At 41.1% G+C, this 15,370-nt stretch overlaps 1 pseudogene across 1 annotated transcript; it reads left to right on the forward strand.

The window, feature by feature from the left end:
* The first annotated feature begins 12 nt into the window (after positions 1-12).
* On the forward strand, positions 13-14,414 carry LOC118242351 (cytidine monophosphate-N-acetylneuraminic acid hydroxylase-like; annotated as a pseudogene). The gene is made up of 14 exons (XR_014125615.1): positions 13-239; positions 1,422-1,513; positions 5,790-5,899; positions 6,301-6,491; positions 7,054-7,134; positions 7,219-7,285; positions 7,616-7,697; positions 8,997-9,134; positions 9,587-9,722; positions 10,636-10,779; positions 11,977-12,151; positions 13,054-13,170; positions 13,373-13,488; positions 14,036-14,414. The product of XR_014125615.1 is annotated as a cytidine monophosphate-N-acetylneuraminic acid hydroxylase-like (transcript).
* The last annotated feature ends 956 nt before the right edge of the window (positions 14,415-15,370 follow it).

The following is a 15,370-nucleotide window of genomic DNA, read 5'->3' on the forward strand; positions in this document are numbered from 1 at the left end:
CTAGCTGCTGTTTCCTGGTCAGTTGCTGGGCGAGCAGGAATGTCTCACATCTCTTACACTGTACTGGAGCTGGATGCCACTGCAGTCCTGGGCCTTACTGAAGGAATCAACTTTAAGAAGAGTCCAGCTGGAAAGTGCTTCATGATCTACAAAGATAAGAACACCCTGAGAGCATGCAGGAACCAATGCAAACACCAAGGAGGAAAATTCATAAAAGACATTGAAGACATTGATGGGAGGTATGTGATGTGGGGGCTTGTTTTTCACTTATGTATCACACCTGATGGGACAACTGAATGGACAGCCATTGACATTCGGTATTTTCACAAATGTGCCTCCAATGACCACTTGTGATTTTGAGACTTAACACTAAACTATTGTTAGCTAGCTAGCAAGCTTTGAATAAGTGATTTTGTGTGCTTTCCCACCATCACAACAATTCTATCCTTTCTGACTTGACCCATAATACAGTTGGCAATGTGGGCCTTTGATGGTGTGCCAATTTGTATCCTGGACCACCTGAAAAGAACACCTTGCACCCTGTTTACATCTCTACTTAAATCTCATTTGTGACCGGCTCACTTGTTACTGGATTTTAGTGCCAGGGATGAACGGGAGCCAAAAGAAAATAACCACATCTAGTCTATGTTGGAAAACATGAAGGTGATGGCTTCGTCTGTCTAATTAAATGTTTTACGTTAAAACCAAGCCATCACATGGACAGTAAGGTTTGAGTCATGCAAAGATAACTAATTTCATACACAGAATTCTACAAAGAAACCTACTTCATACACAGAAAGCCACTTTCTCTCTGGGATTCAGGGAATATTTTTGAATTTATATAGGGAGGAGGGTCTAGGTTCGCCTTCAATCAAATAAGAAATTAATAGTTTTAAAGATCCCATTGTTGCTCGTGAGCTACCTAGGTGTCCTATATAGCTGTATACCTCCAAATTCTATTGAGATGACCCCCAGCCACACTCCACAGTGTAATTCCTGAATGCTTCTGACATAATTATTAATTATTCAACATTACCTTTTATCAGACAGAATTCTATATAACAATAGAATAGCAAGAGACGAGACAAAATGGTTATAACAAACCCTTTCTTAGCTTATTACTTTCTTAAACCTAAAATTCCCCACCCAACAAAATCCCACAAAGTCATACTAATTAAAACCAGAACCCCAAAAATTCTACAACACACTACTAAACTACAATGAATACAATGCAAGGATTTTTTCTTGTACCAAGTAACAAATAACTTTGCTAAAAATCCTTAGATATAAATGTATCGTCTTTTATTTAAACTTTTCCATGAAGTCCAACTGACACTACAGAGAAATAATATATTATTCTAGCAGGTAAACGAAGTATGCTTGTGTATGTGTTTTTTTGTGTGTGTGTGTTTTTAAACTAGGACAGTGCACTGCACTAATCACAACTGGAAACTTAATGTCGCCACCATGCAGTATGTGAACCCACCAGACAGTTTCCTACAGGAAGAACTTAGTAAGTTCTTAGTAAAAGCATCTATTCCTGTTGTTTCTCGATGGATTATATTCTTCTGCTGCTTCATATTTGTTTACATTTCTGTTTTGCTCTCTTTTCAAGTCTTCCTCACCCTTCAGTATGTCTTTTAAATCGCTCCACGTCTCATTCGGCTGCTCTGAGCTCTGTGGATCCACATGTACCTTCCTTTCTCACTGTCGCGGTTGTCATGGCGATGCCTGCAGTACGTTCTTTTGTTTTGGTTTCTGTTTTTAGTTTTGATTGTTGTTTTAGTTTCACCTGTGTCTGCTTTGTGTAATCTGCCGCAGGTGTTTCCCGATGCTGTTTTGTGTGCGTGTATTTCGGAGTTACGTTTGTCGGTTATTTTAGCGTCTTGTCGCTGTTCAAACGTTGTTCGTTTGCTCCTTATGTATCCGCACCACATCTATATTTTTTAGCTAGGTTCTTTGATATATATTTTGTAACTACTCGTTTCATGTTTGTCTTAGTTTGTTACGTTAACGTTCTTGTTGATTATTTCGTTGTGATTAGAGGGCTCCAAGCACTGACTCTCGCCTAGTCACTACGAAGCGTTTCATCTCTCCTGCACTTGGACCTGCACCGTTTTGTGTATTAATTCTGCTCTTGTGACTGGTTTTTGTAAGATGTAGGGAGGTGACTAACGTGGAATAGTAACACGGAGTGTTACTCGCCAGAGCTTTTTACCGAGACTACGATTTTTGCATACCCCTTGTTGAATTTGTTTGCCTGTGTTATTGCTCTATGGTTTATTGGACTTGGACTGTTTACCATTATGATTGTGATTCCCCTGGACTGTATCACTCTGGTTCTGGCCCTGGCTAGTTTAACCGCCACGGATACGGATTACAATAAAACTGCTGCCTTTTATCCGCAAGCATCTGACTGTGCTTTCAGCATTACAGAATAGTTCACCTCTATGTAGTGTAGACGGTGGATTCGGAGGTTCTGATGGAGGCTGTTAACAGCCGAAGACAGGTCGTCAGTCAACACCAGCATGTCCTCGAAGGAGTCACACGGTCTCTGGATGTTCTTGCCAAACAACAGACTGACCAACAGGTCCAAATGGCTGAACTTGTACAGTGTCTAAGAGACCTTACTGCTCGACTACAGGCCATGACTACATCTCCCCAGCACAACTCGCTTCCCCTGCTGCTGCTACAGCAACCACTTCCAACGCTGCTTCTCCTGTTGTTCCAATGAGTAGATCCGATAAGTATGACGACTCCCTGGACAAATGTAGGGTTTTTTTGTAACAGTGCACCCTATATTTTAATGGCATTCCCCCGTTCCGACCAAGCCAAGATATCTTTCCTTACTGCACGGCTAATGGACAAAGTGCTGGAGTGAGCTGCAGCTATCTGGGAAACGACTCAGACACTGCCGAATAATGACTTCCTCGCCCAGTTTAAAGCAGTTTTTGATCATCCGCATGAGGGGAGAGGCTCACTAAACTCCGCCAGTGCAATCGTGCAGTTTCTGACTAAGCTTGGGAGTTTGGCACTATAGCCGCTGGTAGAAAGATGGAATGAAGCAGCTCTGCTGGTCGTGTTTTGTAATGGCCTAAACACTGAAGTACTTCATGAACTGGCTTGTCGTGATGATGAGCTGACTCTTGACCAACTTATTGTACTAGCCGTTCAGATGGAACGTTGTATTCAAGAACGGAGACCGCACCGAACCAATCATATTCACGTCAATCACCCCACTCCAGGAATTGGATCAGTAGAATTTAGAAGAGAAACTCCGGCCGAGCCCATGCAATGTGATTCCACTCGTTTGTCCGCAGAGGAGAGAAGACGCCGCCTCCAGTAGGGTCTGTGCCTTTACTGTGGTGCTGCAGGACATGTTCTGAGGGAGTGCAGTCCGAGACCTAACCGGTTCGTTTCCTCAGCCCATAGGAGAGGTCAGGAGACCAATCCACTCGCCCAAGTAAGAGCCCTTCCCGTTAAAAGGATGGTGGCTAAATCCTTCAATGTACCTGTCTGTTTGTTCACACTCCTCATCTACCTGCTTTAAAGCATTAATAGATTCAGGAGCAGAGGGCAATTTCATTCATGACAATCTGGTTTGGGATTTGGACATTCCAGTGGAGCCTCTACCAAAGTCCCTTCACCTGGACACTGTAGACGGGTCCCCATTAGGGGCTGGTTCCATCGCCTTCCGCACCACAACCGTCAAACTCTCCACCAGTGCACTTCACACATCCTTTTTTGTTATAGAAGCTTCAGCCTTCCTCATTATACTAGGCCTCCCATGGTTGGCACAACATAATTCTAGTATCTCGTGGTCACAGTAAGAGATCATTCGGTGGTCTTACTGAATGATCAGTAGGAGATCATTCGCCTGCCCAAAGAACTGCCTGACCCTTCCCACCGTCACTCTGTGTTCCACTACCCTTGAAAGCCCTGTTGATTCCCGCACCTTTTCCATTCCCTTTGAATATCAGGATCTTGCTGAGGTTTTCAGCAAACAAAAAGCCACCATTTTGCCACCTCATCGTACCTATGATTGCTCCATAGAACTCTTAGAAGGAGCCACATTACCTAAAGCCTGCGTAAAGCCTGTCTCACGAGGAGGAGAGAGCCATGGAGACATACATCAAAGAAAAAAATAGAGGCTATCCGCAACTGGCCTGTTCCCACCACTATCAGGAAACTTCAGAGCTTCCTCGGCTTCGGAAACTTTTATAGACGTTTTATTAGGCATTTCAGTGATGTAGCAGCTCCTCTCATAGCCCTCCTTAAGGGAGCCTCAACTAAGCTACCCACAAGTGCCTGACTGTGCTTTCAGCATTACAGACACAGGGAATCTGTTGATACTCGGATCTATGTAAGGAGCAAAGCTACTGGCTACCCTGCTAGCTCCCGCCCTAATATCCTGCATTTGAGACAATCAGATACTGGATGCATAAAAAATGTATGAAATCTGGCTCTAATGAAATAGAATTATTACTCACTGGGACAAAGTCTGCAATATATATAAAATTACTGATGTTAGGAATGTCATTATTATATTAGTAGTAGGAGGACGCTTCTTTAAGGTACCTTCGCTAGAAGAACCACCCCAATCCTTCCCTGAACTGCTCCAAGGTGTCAGAAAAGGACAGCCTTTTGACACTCCCTCGTGCCAGATTACCCCTCCGCACTCAGAACGAGTGAGCGCTGCCCGGCCACCTTTTTACTACATTATAATTTAAGAAGGCATGAATTAATGTTTTTTCCTATTTCCTAAGTAATTTTCAGTTTTATTGTTTAGGCTTCATTTTACCGGTTTTGTTGTTCACTTGGTTGAGATGGGCATTGTCATTAAGAATATTGTATGTGTGGGTTTTTTTTTTTTTTCTTTTTTTTTTTTTTTCCTTGTTTTGTTTAATTGAGTCACCCTCTGTATATTGTATGTTAATAAAGCCGCATTCTGAAACGGGTGATTCTAGACCCTTTTTAGCTGCGCTTCTGGTTTCATACCTCGTAAAAACTGAATTTTCACGTTCTATATTTTTTCCAAAGTAAGTAATTTTCTCGCAGTTTGTGGTCTTCACTCTGGTTTTCCTGAAGTGCTCCTGCAAACTGTCTTTCTGGTCCACAGTTCCGACCACAAAAATTTCCTCTTTACCTTAAAGCCGTGATCACACTAGACTTTTGTCAGCGAAATTTCACATGAATATCAAGGGAACTCGTGCTGTGGAGCATTTCACCCGCTGCTGATACGCGAGTTCTTTGACACCAAGATTCCACTTCAGCTTTTCGTAGCATTAATCAGCTTTATACCATTTGTGTCCTGACAAACTGTGAAAATGGCCCTCTTGTAAAGGCTTGGGCAAAGAAGCCTGACCAGCACTTGTATATTGAATTTACATTTAGTAAACTGCCAAATGCTTTTATTCATAGCAACATCCTTTACAGGGCTTTTTGAAGAAGGAAGCGGTGTTAGACTCCCACCACCAACACCCTCAAAAGCCCAACAAATGATGTATCTTATCTTAAAAATCTTCTAAATAGCAATTATGTGTATATACTGTTCCAAGTTACTAAATATTGTTTATTACTCATTGGGACAAAGTCTGCAATATAGAAAATTACTGATGTCAGGAATGTCCTTATTATATTAGTAGTAATAGTAGTAGGAGGACTAGCAGCAATATTAATATATTATTACACTATCCACTGCACATAAACATATCCTAGAGAAGTATTAACATTAAAATATTTCAAATAACACTGTTACTTCAGTCTGTCATGTATGTGTATGCATGCAGAGGTGGTAAAGTCTGAAGATGGAGGGTTGAAGCTGGTGGAGCTGGTCCCTCCTGAACCCTGGACTGTAGATTCCAGACCAGCACAAGAACTGCAACCGGGAGAGGTCACGGTATGATGCACAAACACAGAACAGTTTCCATATAGAACCACATAGAAAATTAACAAATTATGTAATAGGATCTGGATATACTCATACTGGTATCAGAAAAAAAAACTTACTTCTCAACCTCAGTGAGACTGTTGACAACTTTCTTGTGTTTCTTTGATTTAATTATAACTAATAGAGAATAACGTTAATCATAGTATTTCATGAATTATAACTAATCAGATGTGGAAAGGTCACACGCTTATTTAATGGTAATATTTAAGCTTCAGTGTTATGTAGTCAGTAATTGACTGTTGTTCCACACCATCTGATATTTGAAGCTAAATGTTTTCTGTTTGCTTCTGAAACAAGGCCCAACTGAATAACAAAACAAACCACCATATCTTTTCATGCTGTGCGTAAAGCTGACCTACATAACCCACGCATGCATGGAACTAAAGGCTGGAGACAAGAGGATGATGTTTGACCCATGGCTGACAGGTCCTGCCTTCGCCAGGGGCTGGTAGCTTCTGCACGAGCCACCCTCAGACGCCATGGACAGACTCAGACAAGCAGACCTCGTTTACATCAGCCACACACACTCGGACCACCTAAGGTGGGTCGTCTTCGTAGTGTTCTGAAAACTTGAAATGTAAGACAAACAATGGCACAGTCATGGTAGTAACACATTAGTAACAGAGCAAGGGGGGTGTCAATAACCAGGTGATGGTGTTGAAAATTGTAGCACCATTTTGAACATGTAATGTAAAACCACAACCAAATCTAGAAACACTCTTGAAACACATTTAGAAAAAGCCTTTGTTTTCAAGTATTTTCATACAAGCTATAAAACTACCCAGTAATTTAGTTCAATGTATGCCCACATTTGAACAAGTCAATGAGATATCATGCTAATGGAGTTATGATGAAAAAAGAGAAATTCATGTGAAATTACACTAATACTATGTCGTACAAGAATACAAACAAGACCATTTTAAAAGTAATATCGGTACTGCTGATCATATAATTATTCATAATTGTCTCACAACCTTGTTAATTGCATTCTTACAAATCTTACATCATGAGAGCTTTTGAAGGAAAACTATTACGAAATCCAGATACTGGGGTCTTCTGCTGGTTTTGCTCGAACCTTTTTTACACACACTCGAATTTCTCAGTTATCCATCCTTGAAGCTCCTTGCCCAGCAACGGCCAGACATACCCATATACGTGGGAGACACTTCACGGCCAGTGTTCTGGTAAGGCTTAATTCCCACCATTCTATTCGGTAGAAGCTGACAGTCGAGTCAAGGCATCTAGATATGTTTGTGTTGGTGCCACAGGTATCTGGGTAGAAGCGGAGTGAACCTAACTAACATCTCTGTGGTCCCCTTCGGAGTCTGGTACAATGTAAGAATCCTCTTCTATCCTCCATTGTGACTCACGCTACCGAAAATGTAAACAACGGTTTCAAACAATATCTTAATAGAGCATCAAAAACATAAATACCTTTGTCACCTTTGATGGTGCGCTATCTTTGTGACTAATCTGAAGCACTGTGAGTGCAGTAATTTCTGTTTGTTCCTGACTTGATCTCACCTTCTCCTAAACCGTCTGACGTACAGATATTCCAACCCTGTCAGTGGCAGCTTCAGGCTTGGTTTTTAGCAGGGTGACACCAGTGTTGATGTGCAAACATTCATTCCAAGTGTCTGTTCTGTCCCCTTATGTTTCCTTAAGGTTGACAAAAACCTGAGGTTTATGATTTTGATGGATGGAGTTCACCCAGAGATAGACACCTGCTTAATAGTTGATTATAAAGGTAATATTGTTGCTGTACTTTAGCCTATGCTACTCAACAGTTTTGTTGCTCAAAGACACTACAAAGTTCATTTAATACCTGAAATCATTAAAGGGGCAAATAATGTGTATACCTAGTTATGAAATATATTAACTGATGCAGTGGATAATTAGTACCAAATAAATTTAGGTGTGTGTGTGTGTGTGTGTGTGTGTGTGTGTGTGTGTGTGTGTGTGTGTGTGTGTGTGTGCGTGCGTGCGTGCGTGTGTGTGTGTGTGTGTATGTGTGTGTGTTTAACATTTAAGAAAATGCTAATTCTGCTTTTTTAAAGATGATTTTAGTTACTTTATGTAATAACTTTGAGTATGCAACATCCCTGGTGTTCATAACTCCCCATAATCTCTGATATTAGGTTTCACCACTGACATTTCTGGTAAAAGTTATTTTTTTCACAAGTTGCGGAAGATATGAACTTCCTTCCTGTAGTACGGACCAATGAAAGAAAACATCACAGTTTACTGGTTTCAGTGATTTGAGAAGTTCAAAAAACCAAAACCCTGTTGTTCTACTGTAAAACTCAAAATATTACTTTGAGTTAGAGCTGTTTCTGATATATATAATCTCTTTGCTGTCCTTCAAACATCTCTCCACCACACTGCTGCTGAGAGTGACTCAGACAACAAAATGTATTGTTATATGTCTTTGTAGAACAATAGTGGCTAGTGGATCTATGTAATGTGTAGTGAGGAGAGGAGGAGACTAGCTACAGGGCAGCTGGAGGCAAAGCCGCATCGCTCACGCTCATTGTACATAAACTCCATATCATGCTGTGATGGAAAATATTATTCGATCATGTATTCTCGTGTGATTCATATGTAATGATTCATATATAATCATGTTAATCCTTTCATTATATAATCTTATATGAATAGTTTAGTCTGCACACTCTGTCTCTGTATGTTGTGTGAACAAAACGACTGTTAGAATGTTGCTTCGTGACCTGCATGTGTCGTAAAAGAGGAATTAGGCTTATCTTGCAAACTGTGTCCGTTCTGGTACGTGCAAGAATGTTCATTGCGATAAGGAGCAGGGAATGGGTAAACAGGATGACGGAGCACCCCTCCCTGGGGGTGAAGTTTAGATATAAGGAGCAGAGTCAGTCTACCCCTTTAGAGCTTTTGCTGTAGGAATTATCCCTCATGTAGCTACATCTTTTCTTTTTTCTTTAATAAATTACTCTTTTAATCACGTCTGACTTGCTGTTTATTCAAATTTCCACCACACATGCATTTGTGAAATGAATCTGCTGAATGCCCCCAGGACACCTAATCCTGAACACAGTGGACTGCACACGTCCAAATAATGGCTGCCTTCCACATGGTGTGGACGTGATGATGAGCGACTTTGCTGGAGGAGCGTCAGGATTTCCCATGACCTTTCACAAAGGCAAATACACTGGTGAGTTATGAGTCAAATACTGTCGCGGCACGGCCCCTCTTCCCAAGTGTCTCCCCGTGTGTTTGTGTGGGTGTGTGTATGTTCGTCCATGTGGCCACACCCCACACGTTTCACACCTGTTTGTAATTGCTTGTCATTTACGTATGTATATAAACCCCTATGGCACTGTTGTCTGTGTTTGATGTTACGATAGTTTCATTGCTGCATCGTATTTGGTTTCTGTGCGAATAAATGTATGCGTTTGTTTAACATAACTCGTCCACGCATCCTGCTTAGCCTCCTTACGTTACAAATACACTGGTGAGTTATGAGGCAAACCGTGGTAAGTGCTTAGTTGGTCATAGGGTTCAAGAAAAGGTCAAATATGACCGACTACAATGTTACTTAAAGACAAGAATCTAGAAATATAATGACAGAAAAAATAAATAAAAATCACCACACAATTCCTGCAGAGAGCTGGAAGCGCCACTTTATCAGCAGAGAGAGGAAGGAACTTCTGCGCTATACGGCCAACCTGGTGGCGACACTGCAGCCCAAAGTCTACTGCCCGTTTGCGGGCTACTTTACCGAGGCTCACCCATCCGACAGGTAGCGAAACAGCTACGTTTTCATCGAATCTTTATTAAACTGCAAGCGATAAAATGAAAATTCCCGAAAATACTTTTTTTTCTGCTCAGCTTGTGTCCGTCAAACTGACTTTTAGCGAAACAATATCTGCGTGGTAACGTAATTTTTTGCTAAGTTTGTGTAAGTTTTGGTTTGCCCACAAAAAAAGTTGGGGTTGATCTCCCCATCTTTCATTTCATGTTTGTCATAAATTGTGTACATTTGGCTTTCTTAACCTTCTCGTAACAATTAAGGGTCACAGGCCAATTATTATACCATTGATCTAATCTTATGTGCCGTTTATTAGCATAATCTGCAATTTCCTTTGGGATCAGTAAAGTGTTATTAGGCTACTTGTATCCAAATGAGACTGCGGTGAAAGCTATTTACGGCTGAAAATTCACAAACTGATATTCAAGAACTGATAACTACTGGGGGAGGATACATGAATCAAAATGTGTTTGTTCTTTAACCGAGCATTGTTTCTATACAGTGTCTCGCAGGATGTGGCGGCCTTTCTTTAGTGTAACGAGACCGAAAAACACTCTCATTCAATCCGCGAGTCCCCCCATCAGCTGTGTGTGTGTGTGTGTGTGTGTGTGTGTGTGTGTTTTCGAGCTCATGAGAGGGAAAACTTGCAAATGGCAATTCATTTTTCAATTCATTTTTTGCGAAATTTCAGGTATTGACATACTTTTACCGCTAAAGTTGGAAACAGTGTATTTTTTCCGTCTATCACATATATATAAAATCATCGAACATTCTTGAGCACTAAAGCAATTTTTGCAAAAGATTACTTGCTTATAAACGTAACTAATATAACTGTCGTTGCCAGGCAGAGACTGTAAAGTACCCAGTACATTCTATATTTAACAGATCCCTCTATATCCAACAGGTACATAAAAAACATTAATACTAAGAACAACCCAGCAGACCTGAATGAAAAGATCAAGAATCTTTGTCCCCATATCACCACATGGACACCTTTGCCTGGATCTGTGCTTGACCTGGCCCTTGCTCTAACAAACCAAGATGACAGGTGTGTACGTGCGTGTGTATGTATACTGCAATTCACTATTGTGTACCATAAACAAAAGTGAAGTATTTTTGCTATTTCATTGGGCTGCGTAACGTTTGGGAGGGAGAGCGAACACACTTGCAAAGTGACGACGCCTCAGACGTGAGAAGGAACTGAATCACAAACTGGGGAAGCCATAATGAGAACAGAGACAGATAGGATAGAATAAATGAATAATAAGTTTAATAACAGAAACAGACTAACCAGGGAAAGAACACAGTACAGAACGAAGGAACAAACAGAAGAATAACAGGCTAACAGGGTGAGGGCAAGAACTAGGCAACAAAGGAAATAAACACTAAGGAAAGACAGAGAACAACGACGAGGCATAAAACTAAGACAAGCAGGGAACACACTGAACTGGGCTACTTAAACTAGACAAACAATAAACAAGACACACACAGGAAACAGATCTACAATAGCGAACACGAAAAAAGGAGAGGAACATAGACAGGAATGCAGAGAAAAAGTATAACAGACGAGAGAACACCTGATGAGGATCGAGAACAGGGAAAGCAGCGTAGACAGAACGGGTTACGCAGAGAGCTCCATGGGGATATACAATGACCAGCAAACACGGGACGAAGAAGCAAGGTTTCAACAGAAACACTAACGAAGGACCAACGAGGAACAGCTGGAGCTAAAGGGGAGGAGACAGGAAACCATAGAAACAGATGATGGTGGGAAAACACGGACGTGGATAGGTAGCCAGGGAAATGGGGGAGCGTGACAGGATGTAAATGTAACATTTATTAGATAATTGCGCTATCGTGTTAACAGACATAGCAGTTTGGCAGTTAATTGGCACACAGTTTATATAAACAGTTTATATGGGACTTTTCCATCCCAGCGTAGTATAACAAAGCTGTGGATGATGTTGCAAAGATGAAAGTATAAACAAAATTGCTATTTGGAGCACACCAAGCTTTACAATATCTAATTTTAGTCCTTTATTCAATAGCAACATTACCTTATCAGTGTCATTGTATAAATGATTGAATTTGTTTTTGTTGGTTTGTTTTTTAATATTGATGAAAATTAACTTAATATGGAACAATTATGCAAATTTTACACAATATTGTAATGTCAGATATGATACCAACTGAGAGAAATGAATTTTTCTGTATTTGTTTCCTCTAACCCTGCAAATACATCTAGAGACTGCATTACCCAGCCACCGAGTGGCACAAAGATCTTGAAGGACAGCTGGGACTTTGACTTGTATGTGGACGAACTAAACGCTGCCATCTCATCCAAAATCTTTGAACACAAAAGCTGGATCCAGTTTTATTACAACTGGGCAGGATTCAAGAACTACAACCTGGTCATTCGGGTAACTAAAATTTACAGCACTTTTTAAATGTGGAACTGCTCTGATGGCCCTGCTACCTCATTCTACTGAAGGAAAAACTAGTGTTCATCTTAGAGTGCTCCTGGTCAGTGATTCTATTCAATCTAGCAACCATTGTGCTACACTCCCTCTGTTTGCACAGAGACTCTTATTTTAAAATCTAGCCAAACCTGTCTCTTGTTTGCCCTTAATGTCACAGGGCAAAGGAAAATATATCCTGAGACCTAAAGGCCACTAGCCTGAACAAACAGCTGTACACAGTTTTACACAAAGGGGAGGCGGCCTACACGGTGTCCTCAACAGACACTATGACTCAGGGACTGGTTAAGAGCACAGACGCTAATGCAGTGTGTGTGTGTGTGTGTGTGTGTGAGATCAACTTTACAGTGACATATTTCTTCTGTACTGTGTTTAGGAGCCATTTGTAGTATCTTATTTATTTATACCAGGCAATAAATATAACATGGGAAAAACTCTGGGAATTCTATGAGACAAAATTCAGTAACAGACTTTGACAGCTTCAGATTCAGCCAAATGTATATGTTGCCCAGGCATATCTAAACATTTTCCTCAGACTGGCTGCCATGTTCTTTTAACTCCTGCAGCAGGCTTAGGTATTGGTGCGTTGTTCACAGACTGGATGGATTGTCTTGAAGCCTCTGTCTTTGCAATCCTGGACCTAGTCAGTTGCAGTAGCTGCTGACTGGGCCTTGAAACGGGATAGACTGGTCACTATACATCATTTAATGAGAGCTACTGCAAAAGGTTCAAAGCTGAAGCAAGCTGGCCTCTTTGGGCCAAACTTCAAATAGGTTTTTTGTTTTTTTTATTTCCTGTATAGTTTTCTCTATAAGATGTAAAATAAGTAAATACCTTCCCAACAGGTCACTGAGACAGATGACGATTTCCAGCCGCGGGATGATGGCTATGACTACCTGGTCGACTTTCTGGACCTTTCCTTCCCATCTGTAAGGCCACAGAGAGAGCGCTTCTATGTGGAGGTAACCATGGAAACATCAGAGCCTTACACTTTTGCAACATATCTTAACCATGGAAACTATGAATAATATGGCTAACACTGGGTATGTATACATTAAGTGGTTGGAGCATGTGATAAATTATATTTTTACTATCCACTGTCTAATCTGTTACGCATCTTATTTTTATATAATTGTGTGTGTGCGCACATGCGCATGTATTTAGATTCAAAACAGAATTGGGGTGATGAGGCACGTGGTTGTGAATGGCTTGCTGTGGGACGACCTGTATATCGGCTTTAATAACAGGATCAGCCGTGAGCCAGACATCTACCATCACAAGTAAGGCATTTGGGCACACACAAACACACTCATACACAACCCAGCCCTCTTCATCAATCAGCCAACTGCACCCAAACCAAGTTCAGTGATTTACTGTCTAGGCAGGCACACCTCGCCAGGCGAACCAAGTCTGTTCCTTATCTGAGTTTGCAGTGTCAGTTGTCAGAATCTGCCAACACTGTCAGAGAGGGAGAAAGACAAAGAAAAGACACTTAAAAATAAAGTTTTTCAATTAAAAATTTGGGATGCAAAGTTGTACTGTTTGCATATTATGTGATCTGATTGTGGATATCATGGATTGGATCAAATTCTCTGTGCCATCCAGCAAAGGAGAATGTGATTGCTTCTGTTCGTCTGCAGTAGCAGTTTCCAAACACACCTCACTGGCTGAAAACATCAGATTTGAGTCCTTAGTATGGAAACATGAATTCATACCCACTGAAATTCTGTACACACACCACCTCCTACCCATGTTTGCAACTATTCAGCTCTCCAGCCATAGATTATGCTGTAATATTAAATCATGTGATGTGCTTTTGATCACCAGGTTCTGGAATCATTTCCAGTCTGAGTTGCCCCTATCAGCACCTGACTGGGACTCCTTCCTGAAAAGTTGGGAAAAACCCAACCCTACCTCTACCCCTACCCCTAACCCTGCCTCTACCCCTACCCCTAACCCTGCCTCTACCCCTACCCCTAACCTAACCCTAACCCCAACCCGAACCCTAATCCTAATCCTAATCCTAATCCTAATCCTAATCATAATCATAATCCTAACCCTACCCCTAATCCTAATCTACCCCTACCCCTACCCCTGCCCCTACCCCTACCCCTACCCCTGCCCCTACCCCTACCCCTACCCCTACCCCTGCCCCTACCCCTACCCCTGCCCCTACCCCTACCCGAACCCCGAACCCCACCCCTAACCTAACCCTAACCCCAACCCCTAACTCTACCCCTACCCCTAACCAAACCCCAACCCTAACCCTACCCCAACCCCAAAACAAAAAATGTCTGAAAAACAAAAATCTTTCTGGAGCTGTTCAAGTCCCTCTTTTTCAGTGATGGACTGAGCACTACATCCGCCATTCTCTGGGTTTCCAGTTCTTTAATTTGGGGTCTATTTATAGTTACAATATATCACTAATTGTTTGAGTGACTTTTACAGCATTTAGCTGACACTTTCATCCAAAGCAACTTATAATTATGACTGAGTACAACCTGAGTAATTGAGGGTTAATGGTCTTGCTCAGTGACACACCAGTGGCAACTTGGTAGTGGTGGGGCTTGAACCAGCATTCTTCCAATTACAAGTCAAGTACCTTAACCACTGAGCTACCACTAATTGATTCATTAAAGGATTGTGTGTGCATGTCTTTGTGTAATAAATAGCTTTATTCTCCATGTGTGCATTAATAATCATTTGTCTGTGGTCATAGCTGTGATCTGTGGTATTTGTTTTGCAACAGCTTTAGATATGACTCAGGCAATTAAATAATAATAATAATAATAATAATAATGCTTTTCTAATGTTTAAAGATTCTACTGCACCAGTTTTCATAAATCTATACTGAAGTCCTTGTATTTGTAATGATGTTTACATGTCCATTTAATTCAGAGAAAGTATGGTCATGTATTTTTCTGAATTTTCCCATAATGCCAACACAGTTCTACTACCACTCAAGTGGGAGACTTTGCCCATCACCAGTGCAAGTTTGGACAGATAATACTGTATCATTTTCTCAAAAATCCATATAAAATGTTAATGTCTTTAATGGGCTTGGAGACAGTACAGTTGTCTATTTCTAAGACATTGCCCATAAAGTCAAAACTATTTCACTACCATATAAGAGTAGGAGTCCTTGCCTATCAGCCGAGTAAG

Source organism: Electrophorus electricus, chromosome 10, assembly GCF_041902795.1.
Source record: "Electrophorus electricus isolate QZ-2024a chromosome 10, ASM4190279v1, whole genome shotgun sequence".
In the NCBI taxonomy this organism is placed as follows: Eukaryota; Metazoa; Chordata; class Actinopteri; order Gymnotiformes; family Gymnotidae; genus Electrophorus; species Electrophorus electricus.